Source organism: Mastomys coucha, unplaced genomic scaffold (assembly GCF_008632895.1).
Source record: "Mastomys coucha isolate ucsf_1 unplaced genomic scaffold, UCSF_Mcou_1 pScaffold21, whole genome shotgun sequence".
Taxonomy (NCBI): domain Eukaryota; kingdom Metazoa; phylum Chordata; class Mammalia; order Rodentia; family Muridae; genus Mastomys; species Mastomys coucha.
Genome location: NW_022196904.1, coordinates 129151348 through 129170625, shown reverse-complemented (window position 1 = coordinate 129170625; position 19278 = coordinate 129151348). Strand labels below are relative to the sequence as shown.

Genomic DNA, 19278 nt, shown 5'->3' with positions numbered 1-19278 from the left:
TGTAGACCAGGCTGGCCTCGAACTCAGAAATCTACCTGCCTCTGCCTCCCAAGTACTGGGATTAAAGGTGCGTGTCACCACCACCCAGCCTCCTCTTTCTTCTTCTAAATATGGTCTCATGTAAACCAGGCTGGTCTTGAACTCATAGAGATCCATTCACCTCTGTCTCTGAGTGCTAGAATTAAAGACGCAAGCCACAACGCCAAGCTGTTTATTTTCTGAACTAGGGTCTTGTTATATGACTGAGAATGGCCTCAAACTTGAAGCAATCCTATTCACATGACCTCCACTTCCTGGCAGTCCTCCTGCTTCAGCCACCCAGGAGGTGAGATTGTAGTCACGAGCCGCCATGCCTGTCTTAGACAGCATCTCTGGAAGTTGTCGGGAGAATACATCTCTGTGTCACTAACTCACCCCATTGTCCCCTCTTGGCATTGTCATCTCTTTAGCGTTTCCCTCCCGCCTCACTCTAGGGATCTGGCATGCACTAAACATCTTTACAGAAAGGAATGAAGAAACTGGCCCCGAGGAATGACAACATTTTCAGGACTTACCACGTTCCCTAAAGAGAATGGATTTCATGACAGCAGGGTTGCACCCAGAATGGGCGTGAGCACCTAGGAACGTTTCTCCGAAGTGATGACATATGCAGTACTGGGATACTGACCAATCAGACCACTGGCCTGACCAGGACCACGAGCTCCATCAACTACTCAGCCTAACTCCTCTTTTTCTCTTTCCTGTAACATCTTATAGTTCCCACTTGCTCACTGAATATGGACTTGGGTCACTGAACCCCGTCATCTCTTCTCCCCAGTGTGTCCACTCTGATGAAACCCCACTTCTCTACCCCTCACCTCTACTGGTCTCTGATTGGCATGTTGGGGGAGTGGCTGAGTCTTCCAGGTTGCTTTGGCCCTAAAACTCTGTTAATACTCAGGGACACACATGGATGTAAATGAAATGCAGTTAGACACTTCTGTCCTTGGGCAGTGTCTGCCGAGACCTGGGAGTCCAGCTGAGCAATTTCCTCATTTCCAAATGAGAATCCCTGGCCCCCTACGTCTTCCAGGGTTCTACCAGCAGGGGTTGGCTTAAACTGTTAGATTGAAGGTAGTTAACCCTTCGGCTGCTGACTGGTCAGCTACTCTCAGTCTCGGAATGACCCCAAGTGGCCTGTCTGGGCATCTCTCTCCCTTCCATGAAGGTTGCTGTGCAGAATGAGGAAAGACCAGTTTCCCTCATTTCACATCCCTACCCTTTCTGTTTTCTTTAAAAAAAAAAATATATATATATATATATATATATATATATATATATATATATATATTATATGTGAATACACTGACACTATCTTCAGACACACCAGAAGGGGGCATCAGATCCCATTACAGACAGTTGTAAGCCACCATGTGGATGCTGGATGAACTCAGGACCTTTGGGAGAGCAGTCAGTGCTCTTAACTGCTGAGCCATCTCTCCAGCCCTTCTTTTATTTTTTTATTTTTATTTTTTATTGTTGTTTTGTTTTTTCGAGACACGGTTTCTCTGCATAGCCCTGGCTGTTCTGGAACTCACTCTGTAGACCAGGCTGGCCTTGAACTCAGAAATCTGCCCACCTCTGCCTCCCAAGTGTTGGGATTAAGGGCTTTATGCCACCACTGCTGGGCTCTCCTTTTATTTTTTAATTGCTATTATTGTTTGTGTTTTTTTCCATTATTTATTATTATTATTATTATTATTATTATTATTATTATTATTATTTATCTGGGGTTTTGTTTTGTTTTGTCTTGTTTTGCTTTTCAAGACAGTATTTTCTCCTGGAACTCTCTTTGTAGACCAAGCTGGTCTCGAACTCAGAGCTCCACCCGCCTCTACCTCCTGAATGCTGGAACTAAAGGCATATGCCACCACCACTCAACTCCTCATTTCCATTTTAATTTCCTTCCCTTGTCTAGAAAGGACTCAAGGGGCTCGAGATGAAGTTCACATCAAACTTGCAAAGTCCCCTGGACAGGGCGCCTGGGATGTGGCGCTCATCCAATGTGGACAGAGATACCACACAGGCACAGGGTCAGTGTCTGCAGGCGAGTTCATGAGTGCCTCTGGGTGCTTCCTAATACCAGAGAAGCCATTTCCAATGGAGCCAAGCAAGCAACCCAGTGTTGTCCTTAACCCTAGACAAGTGTGAAAGGCACCCTGCACCCCGGAGTGCTCCTGCACTTGTGTGTCCTGTCTTCCTCCACCGCCCTCCTAGGAGGCGAACAATGAGCAAGAAAGAGGCTGGAATGCAGATTCCAGGAAATGAGAGACCTCAGAGTGAGTTCTGACTGAAGACTTAAAAGGGTGGGGCTGACTGGGTGCAGACAGTGGAGTCAGCCAGGATGACCTGACAGGACTCTAATCACTGCATGGGTTAACTATTCTGCAACAATTTAAACAGGCTTTAGAGAAAACTGCACAAAAGTTGTGTGAATGAACAACCATTGCTGAAACAACCTGTTACCACAAAATTTTGTATGGAACTCAGTTGAGGAGCTGAAGAGGTGGCTGAGCAATTAAAATGCTTGCAGAGCACCAGAGTTTGCTTTCTACAATATATAACTCCCTATAACTCCAGCTTCAGGAGATCTGACACACGCTTCTGGACTCCTCAAATACATAATTAAAAATAAATACTTTTAAAACTCACTTAGATACCACTGGGTGTGGTATCACATTAAACAAAAACAAACTAACAAAAACATCACTTAGAGTCAGAAATTTTCTCTTAAACTGCTTTAGGTCAAACTGGAGATCTTGCCAACAGATCTAACAAACAGACAGGGCATCAGAGGCAGAAGCTAGGGATAAACAGGAGCTTGTGGACAGCTTGTTTGAAGTGAGAAATGCCTATGAGTCTATCCTGGGAGGACCAGGACCCAGAGTTAACCCTAGGGGAATTCTGGGGCTGTTTCTATAGCACCCTCCTTTGCGAGGACGTTGTTGCTTCAAATGTCTGGGCTACAGCTCTCCGTGGTAAATGCAAAGCAATCGACAGCAGGACCCAGCAGGACTCCTCCATGGTGGGCATCCATGAAAGGCAGGTCACTGTATAGAAAATAAGTGAAAGGGACTAAAGACATGGTTTAATTAGTAAAGTGCTTGCCACGGAATGGCCTGGGAACTCCCTGGAGAAATCACACATCTCAGCCCAGCCAGGTCAAGCCAGGTCAAGCCAGGTGGCTTCTTTCTTGCCCAAGGTCTCCTGAGATGTTCTGGAAGCTGGAACTGGGAGACACAGGTACTGACTGTTCTTAAATTTCCTTCCAGCAAATGAGGAAGGGGCCAAGATTATGGTCTACAGGCCCAGGCGATGCTGAGGAAGCCAGGCCTGAGCCAAGAACCCAAAGAAGAGCAAGCCTGCCTAGATGTTCTCCTTGTCCACCTTGTCAAGGAGACAAGGGCAGGGTTTGGTGGGGCCTAAAGTAGTGACTCCTCCTGACCCTGGGAGAGTTTAGCTCATTTCCAAGAGACTTCCAGGTTCTAGGAATTGGTAGAAGTGACCACGCTGAGCTAGCGTCCTGGGTCAAGATATGCTTTGAGTTTAGTGTCCAGATCTATATGAGCAGAAAAGAAGTCAACTAAACATGCAGGCTGGCATGTATGTATCAGTGTGTATGTGTGATGTGTGCATATGTGAGGAGCTTGTGTGTGTGTGTGTTCCGGGGTACATGTATGCTATGTATTCTTGTGGATTTGTGTCCTTGACACTCAGCTCAGGTGCAGCCTTCTGACTTCTGACCAGGTGCAGCAGGGTCCCCTGGGGTGGGCAGTCAGGTGAGCACTCTGGACAAGACAATCGAAGGTCTTCTAGGGTTAAACTTGAAGAAATGTTTGCTTAGTGGCCTTGGAGGGCCAGCGGGAGTTCCCACGCCTGCGAGTGTTCCCGATTTGTTGGTGTGGGCAGGGGAGAGAAAGAAACATCAAGAAGCTGAGATTATTTCTCTGGAGGGAGTGACAGGCTCAGCCTTGAAATGAAGCCCTGGGGCTGGGGCCAGCTCCACCCAAAGCCCAGGGCCATTTGTGCTACCTCCCACCCCTGCCTCCCCCCTCCCCCACTCCAACCTCCAGGGCCAGAAACAGCCTGGGTTTCACTGGCCATAAATCCTCCCAGACCCTGGGGGCTTCCCATAATGCCCCTGCCTTTCCCAGCTGAGAATGAAGATCCATATCTGGCTCCTGACCTTAAGTCCACCTTCTCTCTGTAAACTGTATTGAGCCCACTAAATTTAGCTGGTAAATATTCAGTTCACACGGGGTGCATGCCTTTAATCCCAGTACTCGGGAGGCAGAGACAGGCAGATTTCTGAGTTCAAGACCAACCTGGTCTACAGAGTGAGTTCCAGGACAGTCAAGGCTATACAGAGGAACCCTGCCCCCCAAAACATAAAAACAACAGACAAACAAACAAAAACTCAGAACACCCAGTAGAATTCAAATTTCACTTGAATGCTTAATATTTGGGTTTGGCATCCTAATAACGGGATTTATTTATGTTAAGAAATTTTCCAGCTGGGCAGTGGTGGCACACGCCTTTAATCCCAGCACTTGGGAGGCAGAGGCAGGTGGATTTCTGAGTTGGGAGACAGCCTGGTCTACAGAGTGAGTTCCAGGACAGCCAGGGCTACACAGAGAAACCTTGTCTCAAAACCGCACCCCCCCAAAAAAAGAGAATTTCCATATTGCTTTCCAGGTTCAGGCATAGGCACTGAGAAGGTTGAGATTATCAGTAAATGCAGCAACAGCTGGGGCTAAGAGGGCTCAGTCATGAGCACTTGCCACTCTTGCAGAGGACCTAGCTTGTTTCCTAGCATCCATATGTTGGTTCACAACCATTTATAACTCCAGTTTTAGGAGATCCTATACCCTCTTCTGACCTCCATGGGCACCAGGAGAGTCACATGGTGCACACAGACACACATGCAGAAGAAGCATTCAATCAAAGAAAATAGTGGGGTTTTGGGTTTTGTTTTTGTTTTTAAAGATTTATTTTATTATATGTGAGTACACTGTAGCTGTCTTCAGACACTCCAGAAGAAGGTGTCTGATCTTATTACAGATGGTTGTGAAGCACCATGTGATTGCTGGGATTTGAACTCAGGACCTTCAGAAGAGCAGTCGGTGCTCTTAACTGCTGAGCCATCTCTCCAGCCGTGGTTTTGTTTGTTTGTTTTGTTTTGTTTTTTAAGTGGGACCAGTTATGGTATCTTCCTCCAGAAAATGGTGGATTGAAAGCAGCCAGCACACCGAGCACTCTTGCTTCTTCTGTAGCAAAAGCAAGATGAAAAGATGGGCCATTGGCACCTGACATTGTGGTTCCTGAATGGAAACACTACATAGTGGGGTCTGGATCTACAATGCCACTTCTGCTGTCACAGTCAAGTGTGTGGTCAGAAGACTGAAGGACTCGAAAGACCAGGAGAAGCACTAGTTACCATTTGACACATTCCTAGCCTGCAGTAAATGGGTCAATTTATATAATTTCAAAAGAAAAAAAAACTTGTCTATGTTTTCTGAAATTCAGTCTGACCCCAGCTCCCAAGTGTGCCCCATGCTTGGGTGTGCATACACACATATACACCTGTAGGCACACATACGCAGGACAGAAGATATTGGGCGTCTTGGGCGTCTTCCTCTATTACTCTACCTTGTTCCCTTCAGATGATCTCTCAGGGAACCTGAGATAAGATAGGTTTCTGCTAGGCTGGCTGGCCTGCCAGAGAGTTCTCAAGATCTGCTTGTCTCTGCCAATGCTTGGTTACAGGAGCATGCACCTATGCCTGGCTTTTTTCCCATAGGTACTGAGGATTTGAACTGGGGCCCTCTCAGTTTCATAGCAGATGCTTTTACCTGCCGAGCCTTCTCCCTAATCTGTCTCCTGTTGATTTGGAAAGACCTCACAGGATCAGCTGTTATACCGTCCCAGAATGAAGGCATCACCCCTATTTTGCTGGGCAGCTTTTATTGTATTCTACTTTTACTCGAAACCTGTTTGCAGAGGGTGTGATTCACAAACCTTCTAGGGCCAGGGCACAGTGGTATGAGGTCTGCCTCACACGTGTGCTGCCCCTAGGTTCAATCCCCTGGGATGCCCAAGTAAACAAATGGTTCAAGTTCACTGTCCAGACGTTTGACAAATGCTTTCAGCTGTGAGCAACACCCCTTGAGACACAGCTCCCGGGCAGCCTATATATCCCACATGATGCGTGTTGCTTCTTCTATCTACTAGTCTTCCTGTTCATGCTTGCTAACCGTCTTGTGGCCTGGGGAGTGGCATCCAGCTTGGTGTCATCCTTGCCCGGGTCTTTGGAGATCAGTGACCTCAAGAGCTCTTGGGCACACATCTTGGGTAAAATTGCCAGGCTACTGGGTGCAGCAAGTTTATGAAATTCCCAGGGTGCTGTCACCCACTGGTGGGTGAGGACATGCAGGCCACAAGAGATGTCTGAGTAGCACTGTTATGGTGAGCTACAGTTGTTCTAGGGGTCCACTGTTGTCACTCCCAGGATGTTAGTCCCAAGGAGAGAGGAGAGGCATGTTGGGGTGCAGGGCATGTGGTGTTTCCTGTGGGTTTGGGAGTGTTGGGCCGTAGGACATGCTACAGTGTGAGACATATTTGGGTGTGGGACATGTCCGGTTGTGCTGCCTGTTGGTCTGGGGGGTATACTGAGGTGTGGGGGATATTGGGCCATGGTGTTTATGACACATGGGCTATTTGTTTTTGGGGTGTGTGTGGTATGTTGGGCCATGAAGCATACTTGAATTTGGAGAATGTTGGTCTCTGCAGTATGCTGGGGTATAGGGCTTTTGAGCCATAGGACCTAATGGGTTAGGGATCATGTTGGTTTGCCAGACATGCTCATGTGCAAGGCACATTGGAGGGCAGAACATTCTGGAGGAGGAGCTCAACCTTACAGTGTGGCCAGTGCACTGACGGAGGTCTCTACTGAGGTACAGTGACGGGCTCTTTCCTTGGGAACCTTAAGCAGGAAGTCCAACAAGCCTTGGAGACTGAAGCCTGTTTCTACGAGAAGACAGCTGCAGTTCCCCTCTACCTCCCTCCGCCCCCCAAGCTCTGAAGGGCACAGAATGGAAGGAGTGACTGAGCAGGCCTGAAGGCCACTGCTTATCGTCGGAGTTCCGTGCCAAGCACGTCCTCCTGATCCACAAGGATACTTTCTGTCTCCTAAGCAGAGGGAGGCAACCTCATGACTGCTAGCACAGGAGCTACGGCTGGGGGATTCTCATGAGAGCAGAATCAGCTGATGTGAACATTGAGGGCTTCCTGGGCTGATGTCTGGGTGCAGATGGAGGGCTCATCATTAGGATGGGAAGAGGGTCCCTGTCTGGAGTGTCCCCTTCTGTCTTCAGACCCTTTCTCCCTGCCACTGTGGATCTCAGGCTGGAGCCCATGGGCAGGTGGGAGTTGGGTTCAACATGCAGTAGGATTCCTCTAGGGGATTTGGGCATCCTGTTCATAGGTTTAGGGTTTGCTCAAGGAACTGGAGTGCCACGGAGGAACTTTCCATTGGATAGTCAGTTTTTGAAAGGGGCTGAGACACCAGAGGTCACAAGACCTTTTGTCAGTCATGGCCAGGAAGGCCAGGCTCAGACTAAAATCTTTTTCACTTTTAACCTCCTGGTTCCCCAGTGAAATCCCCAGCAGCCCAAGGAAGGCCTCTGAAACATAGGTCAGTTAGCTGCGCAACATTCATAACTCCCTATGGGCCAAGGGAAACACACTGGGTTCACTGCCCAGCTAATCCTACTCCTCCCCAGGTCCCGCTGAAGGGCCAGAAAGAGGACAGTGCCTCAAACACTTTTAGAGGGACAGCTGTTCCCACACTGGGCTGTACTCCACCTCTCTTGTTGCACAGCCCCTCTGGGTTTGTACATTGCCTTGTTATTATCGAGTGTTGGTTTTATAATCTGGAAGAGGGGAGAAGGCACCGAAAGGCAAAGCACACAGCCCCTTTCCCGACTGTCTCATCCCTCTCTCAGTCTCTGCCATTCACAATCTCAGCCCCCTGTGCTCCCACCTGCCTATCTCTCCTTCTTCCTCGCCTTATTTCTTCTATTCCTCTTGTAAACATGAGGCCGAGGCCATAGCCCAAGGTTGGGGACAACACTGTAGCTGCAGCTGCAGAAGGGAGGCAGCTTTCATGATGTGCCAGATGGAGACATAAGGGGATGGGGCCTCTGTGGGGGCCCTTTGGGCTTAGGTCAAGAAGGTTGGTTCTGAGTGCTCTTTTTTTAGGCCCAGGAAAATTTGTAAGTGGGGCTCTTACGAACTAGTATCCCTGAGAATACTTCCTCCAACCCAAAGGACTCAGAAATGTGTCTGAGGACAGGCATGGTGGCATATGCTTTTTTTTTTAAAGATTTATTTATTATTATACATAAGTACACTGTAGCTGTCTTCAGATGCACCAGAAGGAGGGCATCAGATCTCATTGCGAGTAGTTGTGAACCACCATGTGGTTGCTGGGATTTGAACTCAAGACCTTCGGAAGAGTAGTCAGTGATCTTAACCTCTGAGTCATCTCTCCAGCCCCCAGCCACTCTTTATAATGCCTATCAGCCACCACTGACCTCTCTCATGGCCAAAATGACCAGGTCCATGGGCATGAGGTAGGAGATGGCTCTCAGAGGAATATGGTCTGTAGATCCTGTCACCCCCCATGGTCCCCAGAGCTCCTTAAACCCAGCTCTTATGACAGTTCAGGGTCTGCAGTTCTCAAGTACTCCTGCCCTGGGCTATCTATCATGCCATGGTCTGAGCTCCATCCCAGGCATTGTCAGGAAGGTTCTGAGCTACCGGTCTTCCCTGGATTTTCTTGTATGTGCCCATTTCCAGGGATTCTGTCCTTGTCCACTGCTCTCAGGATCTGGGCCAGACTCTGCTTTTCCCCAGGAGGATGAGGATGACCCAAGGGCTGTGCTGAGGCTCATTGGACTCATGGTTACAGATGCAGCCTTAGTCTTGCTTTAGCAAGGCAGTGTGGCCTCCCTCCGAATCTTACAGACATTTGTCATACGGGCCTGGCTATCTCCAAGGCCTGGCTGGTACTGACCAGCTAGCACTCTGAAGAGCTGAGCTGCCCAGCCTGGGTGAAGAGTGGTGTATGCATCTGGATGTCTGCTGTACTTGGGCTCTGGTTCTGCAGATTGGAACAAAGAACAACACAGACAGGCCCAGAAATGGAAGCACGGAGACCTCTACTTCCTAACAGTCTCTGACTACCCACATCCTGGGGAGATGCCTTGTCAGGGGTAGTCCGTGAGACCCTAGGGCATGGCATTTTTGTGCAGTCTCTGTGTGGTGATATCCTTGGGTCTTTGATGCCTCTAAAGAGCTCCCTCTATGCTGGACATGGTTTCTTGCTCATGAAACCTAACAACTATGTCTTCTACCACCCCCTGGGAGTTCTGGGAAACAGACAAGGCCCATGTCAGCTCTGTACCACAGAATACCTTCCATGGGTTTGGGTTCCTGGTCAGCACCCATCTGGACCCTCTGTATAGAAGCCACCAGAGGTCTAGGTGGGGCTTCCTGGGAGCTTCCCAGAGGCAAGAATCTGAATCTTGGTTTTCAGCTAAATAGAGGACAGTTATGAGACACTGTCTTATAGACCTCAAGCCTGGCGCCTAGCAAAGTCCAGCCTCAGGGCTGCAGAAGCACCCAGAGACACAGCTATCACTGAGCTGGGCAGGTCCAGGAGGAGTGCCCTTCTCCCCGGATGAGCAGTGCTCCTCCGTATACATTTCCCGGGCCCCTGACGCAAGCAAGAGATAAAAGTGTTGAGGGGCAGCTGGCCAGGACTGGCCCTATCCCAGTTCCTGGGCCAGCAGCCCCCTACCCTGAGGGCCCCATTGCCAAAGGACCTGTTTATTCACAACAGGTCTTTGTGCCCCGGCCTCGCATGTGCGGGGGTGGGACGGGGTCCTTGGCACGGAGCAGCTCTGTGACCACATGGGACTGCGCTGGCCAAGGTCTCAACCATGTATAAAAGGGGTGCCCGGGTTGCAAGCAGCAGGACAGCAGGACTTCACCGAGCAGCAGCCAAGTCCTCTGACACTTATTCCAAGCTCTGCGTCCTTCTCAGGCCACCGGCAGTCTGGATCTAGGTAAGGGTGGTTTGCCTCCGGGGACAAGGTCCGGGCTTAGCGGGGCTCTTTTATCACTTCACAGGATGACAATGCCTGCTGTCTCTGGGCTCTCAGTCCCAAGCCTTTTCTGGTTGTCTTTTGCAGGGGACCAATCCTTGCTGTTGCCGGCAAGTATCAAATGATGGCCGGTACATTCTCGCTGGCTGTTCCTTTTTCCTATGCATATACTTCTTTGTGGATCTTGTCTAAAGAGGTATAGAGCATGGGAAAATGGAGCAGTGAGATCTTCCCCACCCAAAGTCATTATTAGCATCTGCTTCCTGATCCAGGCGACTTCTACTTCCCTCCCATTGGACCCGGGGCTGGGCGCTTTCCTGTCCGCTCCAGGGCACTGTAAGAGAAGAAGAGCCGCACTGCCTTTCCCGTGTCTTCGAGGTAACTGTGCTGGCCCTACTCAAGCAGATCTTGGGAGCCAATTGTGCAGGTGTTAAAATGGAGGGCTTGGGATAGAACGGAGGGGAACGCTGGGGCAGATCTGACCTAGCCGAGGTTTTACAGAGGGTGTTGGAACAGGAACTGAAGCAGATCCATCTGAGTTTGTGCTTAGGCAATTCTGGGTCCTAGGGATCTTAAAAGAGGTGGATGGGCTCAGGACTTGATCTTTGAAATTTTCTTTACGAGTGTGAAATCAGTGTGAACACATTTTCACACTAGTGGGTGACGTTGGGTCTGATGTTGGAGGAGGTAAAAGGACCAGCTGAGGGGTCCGTGGGCTCCGGGTTCAGTCTGTGTAGCTTCTTCTCACCATTATTGCATTTTTTTTATAATGATGGATGTGGTTGATTTTTTTTTTTTTTTTGAGCTGATGTTCTAGTGAAGCTGAACACTCAGTGGCAGAATGCTCGCCATTGATGAGTGAGGAGGTTTTGGGGTTCAGTTTCCAGAACTGAAAAAAAATGAAAATCAGGAAAGCTGATGAAAATAAAATGTTTGGACCAAGCTGCTCTGCTACACTGTGCTTCCCTCCCCCTTTGACTGTGGTGTGGAGTGTGTTGGGGGTTGTGCATCACACTGGGGGGAGCGGCATCACCAGGGCCACATTGAAAGTGTCACATCGAGGGATATCAGAGGTAGCACATGGAAGTATTACAATGGAAGGTCTCAAATCAAGGGAAAGATGTTACAAGAAAGACACTGGGGTTTGTCACCTGGAGTGTCATATGAGGGGAGGGACATGAGGAATATCACACTGGGTGGATGGACATTGGTAGCATCACTCTGAGGGAGTCACACTGGATTATATCACATTGGTGTGAGGGACGATGAGGGTGCCGCATCAAGGGAACAGACTGGAAGATGTGATCAAAGTGTACCAACATGAGAAAATGAAGATTCCCAGGATCCTTGGTAGGCCCCTCCCTGGGGATGGCATAAGTTGGCTCACTTTTTAGAGGGCCAGACTCTTGGGAACTTACTCAGCCAAAGAACTGGGACAGTAGAACACAGAATTGGGAGACCCGTGAATGAGAAAAATCAGCCTTTGTGAGCTGAGCTGCAGAGACTGGCCTTTGCCCTTTGAGCTGCTGGTCTTGGAAGGTGTGGGACCTTCATCCTGTTAGCCTCAGCAAGCAGCTATTAGTTCTGTCCAGTAGCAAAGCCCTACACATCTACCCCAGGCTGTGCTTCCCTTGTTCCTTAACCTCTTGAATTATCACCAGTGGGCACCCATCGTGGCCACTGCCAAGAGTATAGGGCAGGGAAAGAAGAGAGAATACATTAAGGAACTTCCCAGCAGGAAAGCTCATTCTTTCCCCAGGTGTTAGCTAGCTACCCAGTAGGAGGAAGAGATTTGGAGGGTGAGGCCCAGGGTCTGCTAGGATAAGCCTTGAATATAATGACTAAGGAATGGGGAGGGGCTGGATCCTCCCTGCCTATGGGAACACTGCAGATCTGGGGAGACTGAGGGCTCCAAGGAGCAGAGAGTGTGGATCAATCTCCGGGGCTACGGATGCCAAGCCATCAACTAGAAGACCAGCAAGAGAACACAGACATAGGGATCGCTGTGTCCCAGAAATGATGGAATGGCCAATACTGCTTCTTTGTGGAGGCTGGATACCCGTGAGCCTCTGGGCCGGAGAGCTACAGTCTCCCCAAGAACTCAAGGTCTACACCTCATAGCACACTTGAAGCCTGTGGTGCTCTCTAGGAGTAATTGTAGTCTCTAGAGTAGTCTGCTACAGGGAGAGTAGCTAGCTCAAGCTTATTGGATCATGACATGCCCGTCTTGCAAGTCCTCACCCACTGAGGGAAGGGTGTAGCAGCTATGGCAGCACTCAGGACCCAGTCCTCAATTGGTACAATAAGCAAACTATGAAATCAAAGAAAACGCCCCAATTACCTATATTCAGCCATCTCTAGGCTCCTGTAGTTCTCAGAGGCTCTGTTGAGACACAGTTACTATACACCTCAGTGCAGATTTTATATAAGGCATGGGGTCATTGTACACATCCCCATAGCACAAACACCGAGGAAGGGAAGCCTAGATCTCCATAGTCGAAGGTTGGCTTGCTGAGAACCCAGAACTATAGGACAGGCTCCTTGTCTCCTCTCTCACTGTAACTTGGGATGCACGTGGGCATGGCTCACAAATGTTAACCTCACCATCCTGAAGATTGAGCAGGGTCTTAGGAATAAGTGTCCTCTGCTGCATGTTCCAGGAACTCACATCCCAGTTGCCTGAGTGCAGGCATTCGGTGTAGGACTGGCAAGGGGAAGTTTACCCCAGATTAGTGCACACTATCACAAGTTGGAAAAGCTGCTGGTCCTTGGTCATTGTGCTGAAGGGAGGCTGCTGGAAGGAAGGCCCTGTCAGTTCCTCCTGCAGGTAAAGTTTGGGTCAGGAAGATTCACATAAAGATTTAGTCAAGGCAGTCCCAAGTCCTCTGTTTGTCCTTTACTCTGGAAAAGTTGCTGAGTATGTTCCTGGTTGTTGACACCATGGTGGCCATTGGCTAGGACCTTCTGTTAGAGAGACTTTCAGAGACTCAAGTCCAAGCTTATAAACAACACCTACCTTTTCTTCCATGGCTCTTTCTCACCTTCAAGGTTGATAATTTTTATTATCTCAGTAGGAAAATCAGTTTGCTGACATTTTTTTATTGAATAAATTATCCTTGCAGATTATGATAAAATGCTTTACACACAGGCCTGGTGGCACATACTTTGAATGCCAGCACACAGGAGACAAAGGCAGGAGGACCTCTGTGAGTTCTAGACCAGCCTCATCTACATGGTAAATTCCAGGACAGCCAGGAGTACTTAGAGAAATCATTTCTTAAAAAACAAAACAAGAACAACAAAAAGAGCTTCACACACAACAAGCCCACACCTGGCTTTTAGATCTGTGTACTCACCTATCAATTATTTCCCAGAGTCACTCTTTCAGTGACTTACAGTAAAAGAATAGCTCTAAAACTTCAGCTAGGCCAGGATGGTAGTGGTGCATGCCTTTAATCCCAGCACTAGGGAGGCAGAGGAAGGTAAATCTCTGAGTTCAAGGCCAGCCTGGTCTACAGATCGAGTTCTAGGACAGCCAAGGCTACTCAGAGAAACCCTGTGTGGATGGAAGGGACTGACTTCTTTAGCTGATCTGAGCAGATCTCAGTACTGAGTTTAAAGCTAGCCTGGTCTACAGATCTAGTTCCAGAACAGCTAGGGATACAACAAAGAAACTCTCCAAGAGGGGTTGGAGAGATGGTTCAATGGTTAAGCACACTGGCTGCTCTTCCAGAGGACCTGAGTTTAATTTCCAGCACTCATATGGCAGCTCATAACTGTCTGTAACTCCAGTTCCACGGTATCTGGACACCCTCACACAGACATTGTCAACAATGTAAAGAAAAAAATCATTACAGAATAAAAACAAACAAAACCCAAAAATAGCCATAAAGTCCCATCTTTGGACTGGGAGAGCTCACACCACCAAATAGGGGATGAGGCTACCATGCCATGATGTAAAAGACGAGCATCGAGCAGGCATGATTTGTGAACCCTGCCAGTGGGAGGCCACAGAATGAAGTGCACACCTTGTCACAGGTATAGCATATGAATCCCAGGGTCCCACAGACAGAGCTGATCCCAGCTTTCCCAGTGTCTGTACCTGGCTGCTATGATCTGGGAAGCAGTTTACAAGAGATTATTCTGATAGGAAGTCCACACAGAGGCCTGGAGACTTGACATACTTGACAGAACCCCCAGGAGGAGTCAGAGGACAGTATGAAAGCCTGCCCCTCCCTGTTCCACTATCCCATGCAGTATTATTGAATACTTAGCAAGCAGGAGAGCTCTCCTGGCTTCTCAGTTCTAGGATGAAGCAGAGTCAGATGACTAAGGAACTGCAGGTTCAAAAGTATCCTCAGGGGGCTGGAGAGATGGCTCAGCGGTTAAGAGCACTGACCTGCTCGCTCTTCCAACTGAGTTTAAATCCTAGCAACCACATGGTGGCTCACAACCATCTGTAATGAGATCTGATGCCCTCTTCTGGTGTGTCTGAACACAGCTACAGTGTACTTACATGTAATAACAAATAAATCTTAAAAAAAAAAAAAAAAAAAAAAAAAAAAAAAAAAAAAAGAGAACAGCTTTGTCAAGGCTCAGAATCATCTGCAGTTCAGGTACCCACTGGGGAATCTGTGAACGTACCCCCTGCTGATTGAGGAATGAATGCACTGCGGCAATCACCTCCTTGTTCCTTGCAAGAGCAAATCAGTGAGGCAGTTGAGAAGAATGCTGAAGCTCTATAGAAGTTGTTAAGGAAGGAGAGATCTGCCTGCCTCTGCCCAGCCCCCACCCCTCATTTTAAAGTTTCCTTATTGTCATGCTCTGGGCCTTTTTATACAGGCTTTTCTTTTTTCACCATTTTTTTTCTTTCTTTCTTTTTTCTTTTTTGAGACAGGGTTTCTCTGTATAGCTCTGGCTGTCCTGGAACTCTGTAGACCAGGCTGGCCTCAAACTCAGAAATTTTTTTTGGTTTTTCAAGACAGGGTTTTTCTGTGTAGCCCTGGCTGTCCTGGCTTGCCTCGAACTCAGAAATCCACTTGCGTCCACCTTTGCCTCCCAAGTGCTAGGATTAAAGGCACGCGCCACCCCTGCCCAGCTTCTTTCTTTTTTAAGACAGGGTTTCTCTGTGTAGCCCTGGCTGTCTAGAAACTTACTCTTTAGGCCAGGCTGGCCTCGAACTCAGAGATCGACCTTCTCCTGTCTCCAGAATGCTGGGATTAAAGGCATGTGCCAGCCCTGCCTAGCTTGTTTTTCCAATTTTTAAAAATTATATTTATTTACTATTTATTTGGGGGAAGGAAGTAGCACATGCATATAGAGGTCAGAGGACAATTTGAGGAAGCCGATTCTCTTTCCACGAAGTAGGATCCAAGATCAAACTCAAATTGTCAGGCTTGGAGGCCAGCACTTTGCTGAGCGCCCTCACAGAGCACCTTCCAGAAAGGTGTACTAGTGCCACAGAGGTCACTTAGCAGGGGTGCTGTCAGGGACCCCAAGCCTTCCCTAAGACACTGCCTTCAGAGACAGCAGGCAGCCTACAGTGGCCCTAGTTTGGATAGAATGCTGTCTCCCGAAAGCCACTACTGTGAAGCCTCAGTTTTCACTATAGCTATCTGAAGACAGGGTCTTCAAGGTGATAACTAAAGTCGAAAGAGGTTTAGGATTTGCTAGAATCAATTTAAGCAGATTCCTCAGCAGAGGGAAACGGCTAGGCAACCAAGGAAAGTCAAGGCTATGTGAAATCACACAAAGCCACGGAGAGAGCAGCCTTGGTGGAGTTTGTTCTGGTAACCCTGGCAACCAAAACCACCTTTGCCTGGTTCCCTGTCCTCAGTTGTCCAGAAGGTCTAGGCTCAGAGTAGGCAGAACAAAGAGAAGGGAGAGTTGTGCCCCAGATACACACGTGGCTCATGCTTGTAATCCCAGCATGCAGGATGCTCAGAAGAGGAGTACCTCAAATGCCAAGCCAGGCAGGGTTACCTAAAGAGACAAAAACCACAAAAACAAAACAAAACTGAGCTGGCAGGACAGCGCAGAGGGTGAACCTGCTTGCCACATGAGCTTGGTGACCTGAGTTCCATCCTCAAACCCCAGAGGAAGAAAGAACCTTCCCCATCAAGATGACTTCTGACTTCCACACCCTGCTGTGCGTGGCGGGCGTTCTAGCACATACGCAATAAATAATGCCTTGTTTGTTTAATTTTAGGCTGAGGTTGTAACTCTGTTGTTGAGTGCTTATCTAGCATACCTAAGGCCTTGGATGTGATCCCTAGCACCACACAAAACTGGCTTCACTGAAGGTACACATCAGGTAATTCCAGCTTGTAGTGCGGTTGTCCCGTAGGAGGTGGAGCTGCCCTAGGGCTCCTCCCCAACTCCAACCACTTATGTGTCCCTTAAGTCTACAGAGGTATTTTGAGGGAACCACTATTTCTTCTGCCCAAAGCTTTAACAAGTGAATCTGAAGTCATTGACACTGAAATGTATCTTTTGGGTCTCTTCATTTCTAATCAGTGGTCTCTCGGCCTCCTCACCGGTCTGCCGGGCTGATTTCTCATCAGCAGAGCACCATACTTTCTCCCTTCTAAGACTTTAAGTAGGGTCGGGGCGGTCCCCTTCACCACAAGACTGATCTCCGGGCTTAAGCGCAGTCGTCTCTGCTTCCTCTCCCCCGTCCCTCCAGCAAACACCCCTTTCAGCACCCAGAAGTACTCCCGAATGCTCCCCTCTTCATCTTCTTAATTCCAAAGCTCTTCTAGAGAATGCGCCCTGCACAGAAACTTGTGAATCCCCGTAAGCTCCGTCTCCAGTCCAGCGAAGCGGCCATAGCACTTCTCCAAGAAGGGCAAAGAGCTCCAGGGGAGCCTAGGTGTTAAAGAGGCGCTAGGCGCAGGTACAAAGGACCTCCAGGAATTAGAAGACCGAACAATTTGCACCTTCCCATCAGGAGCTCTAGGCCCAGCCCTCCTGATCCGCTCCGCCTTACTACACACACTGTACCTACCTCCCCCAAGACTTCCCAACTCTCTCTTCCTCCACCGTCCCTACAGATCTTCTTCCTAGTATAGACCCTCATTCGCCTTCCATACTTGTCTCATCTCCACACTCACCCCTGTTCGCTCTCCAGGTCTTCCTTACCTCTTGCCCCAAACCCGCTTGCTGCTTGCGCTCCTAATGGAGATCCGAAAGGGTGGGGGTGGGGGCTGCGTGAACGTCACCACGTCCTAACTGGGCCGTCCTCTGGAGATATCCCCTGTAAATAGAAGTTTCAAGATTCTCCAGAGGTTAGGCTAATCTAGGGAGGGGGATGCCTTCTGTCCCAGCCTCTAAATCTCTCGAGGGTGGGGGTGGGGCTGCTCCCAAGGCAAAGTGCTTTCCTCTGTGGGTTTAGGAAAGGGCCTGCTTCTGTTTAGCCCACCATCTGCTATGGTCCACTAGAACTATCAGGAGAGCTCCGTGGCAAAGGAATACGTGAGCGTTGGGCCAAGTTTGAAAAAAACGTCCCCTATCCACACCCCAAAGTTTCGGGAGGCCAAGTCCTTGGAAGATTGGGAGCGGAAACCTGCAGCTGCGCATTGTGCTTGTAAGCCCCCTGCTGGAACTCTTAAGCACAGATTAGAGTGTTTGTTTCCGCATCGTTATCAGGCTTGGTCCAGTCATTAGCACGGCTAGTTCTAGGAAAGCTTTGGCTATTAGCTCTGTCCTGGCGGGCCCCAGACATCCCAGCATCTTGCCAACCCACCATAATACCGGTGCTTTAGGGAGCACGGGTCGCCCGCCCCTCAGGAGACCTTCATGTCCCTTCCCTTGCTGTGTGACCCAATTTGAGTGTGTGACTTTCAGAAGAGCAGGCGTCCGCCTTTCTCAGTATAGAGGCGGTCTATGGGCACAGTTCATTTAGACGATGAGCTTGTAGAACGGCAGGAGGGGCCCCTTGGCTCTTCAGATGCTCCCCAGTGATATAGGAGTGGGTGCTGACGTTGACTTGGATCCTTAAGGGCTGAGGAGCTTCTCTGAGGCAGATTTAACCCCAGGTTTGAAACCAGTGGCGGAGGGGATAGAGCTTTGTACTGGGACAAATGTAAGGTGCAAGAAACACAGATAGGAATAGAATTATGATCCCCGTAGCACTCGTGGGTAGTGCTTTGAACTAAAAGAAATAAAAAATTCTGATCTAGTTTGGTTTGGTGCTGCATATCTGCAGTCAGGAGGCAGGCAGATTTCTGTGAGTTCGAGGACAGCCTGGACTACAGAGTGAGATCCTATGTCAAATAAAGTAAAATTTGGATTTGTGGTTATACTTGGCCACATTCCAAGGGCTCAGGTGAGTTCTCCAGAACATTCTGCAACCCCAGAACATTCTGCAATCCCAGGAATACTGCTCAGCACTGCACCATGAAGGGTAATGGGTTCATTGGTGCTAAGAGGAAGCCAGACACATCAAAGATTGAGAGACAGCACGTTTTATCTTGTTTGTCTGTTTTTCAAGACAGGGTTTCTCTGTATAGCCCTGACTGTCCTGAAACTTGCTCTTTAGGCCAGGGTGACCTCAAATTCACAGAACTTCATCTGTGTCTACCTCCTGGGTACTGGAATTAAAGGCCTGAGCCACCTCTGCCCAGGTAAGATGGCACATCCTTAAGCAGAATAAGGTTCAAGATCTCATCTTGGAAACAAAGGACAAAGATGATGAACAGCCAGTGGGTACAGGTTACGTGGGAAAAGAGATCTGTTATTAAGAATTCATTTAAACACCAGGCAGGGTTGATGCAAGCCTTTAATCCTAGCACTCAGGAGGCAGATTTCCACGTTTGAGGCCAGCCTGGTCTACAGAACGAGTTCCAGGACAGCTAAGGTTACACAGAAAAACCCTGTCTCAGAAAAAAAAAATAATAACTCACTTAAATCTAGATAGCATATCCTAGGATAGAGTCATACGTGGGGCAGAGGGCAAAGGCCTCTCAACACTGAGGGGCCTGTGCAGTCAAGAAGACAGAACACGCTGGGCAGTGGTGGCGCATGCCTTTAATCCCAGCACTTGGGAGGCAGAGGCAGGTGGATTTCTGAG

The 19278-nt window shown here is 48.8% G+C and overlaps 1 long non-coding RNA gene across 1 annotated transcript; it reads right to left on the bottom strand.

Moving 5' to 3' along the window:
* Positions 1-10958: 10958 nt before the first annotated feature.
* Positions 10959-17455, bottom strand: LOC116103165. Its single transcript, XR_004123422.1, has 3 exons — positions 17349-17455; positions 16114-16190; positions 10959-11097 (listed from the first exon to the last, which is right to left on the bottom strand). It is a non-coding gene; the product is annotated as an uncharacterized LOC116103165 (long non-coding RNA).
* Between the last annotated feature and the right edge of the window lie 1823 nt (positions 17456-19278).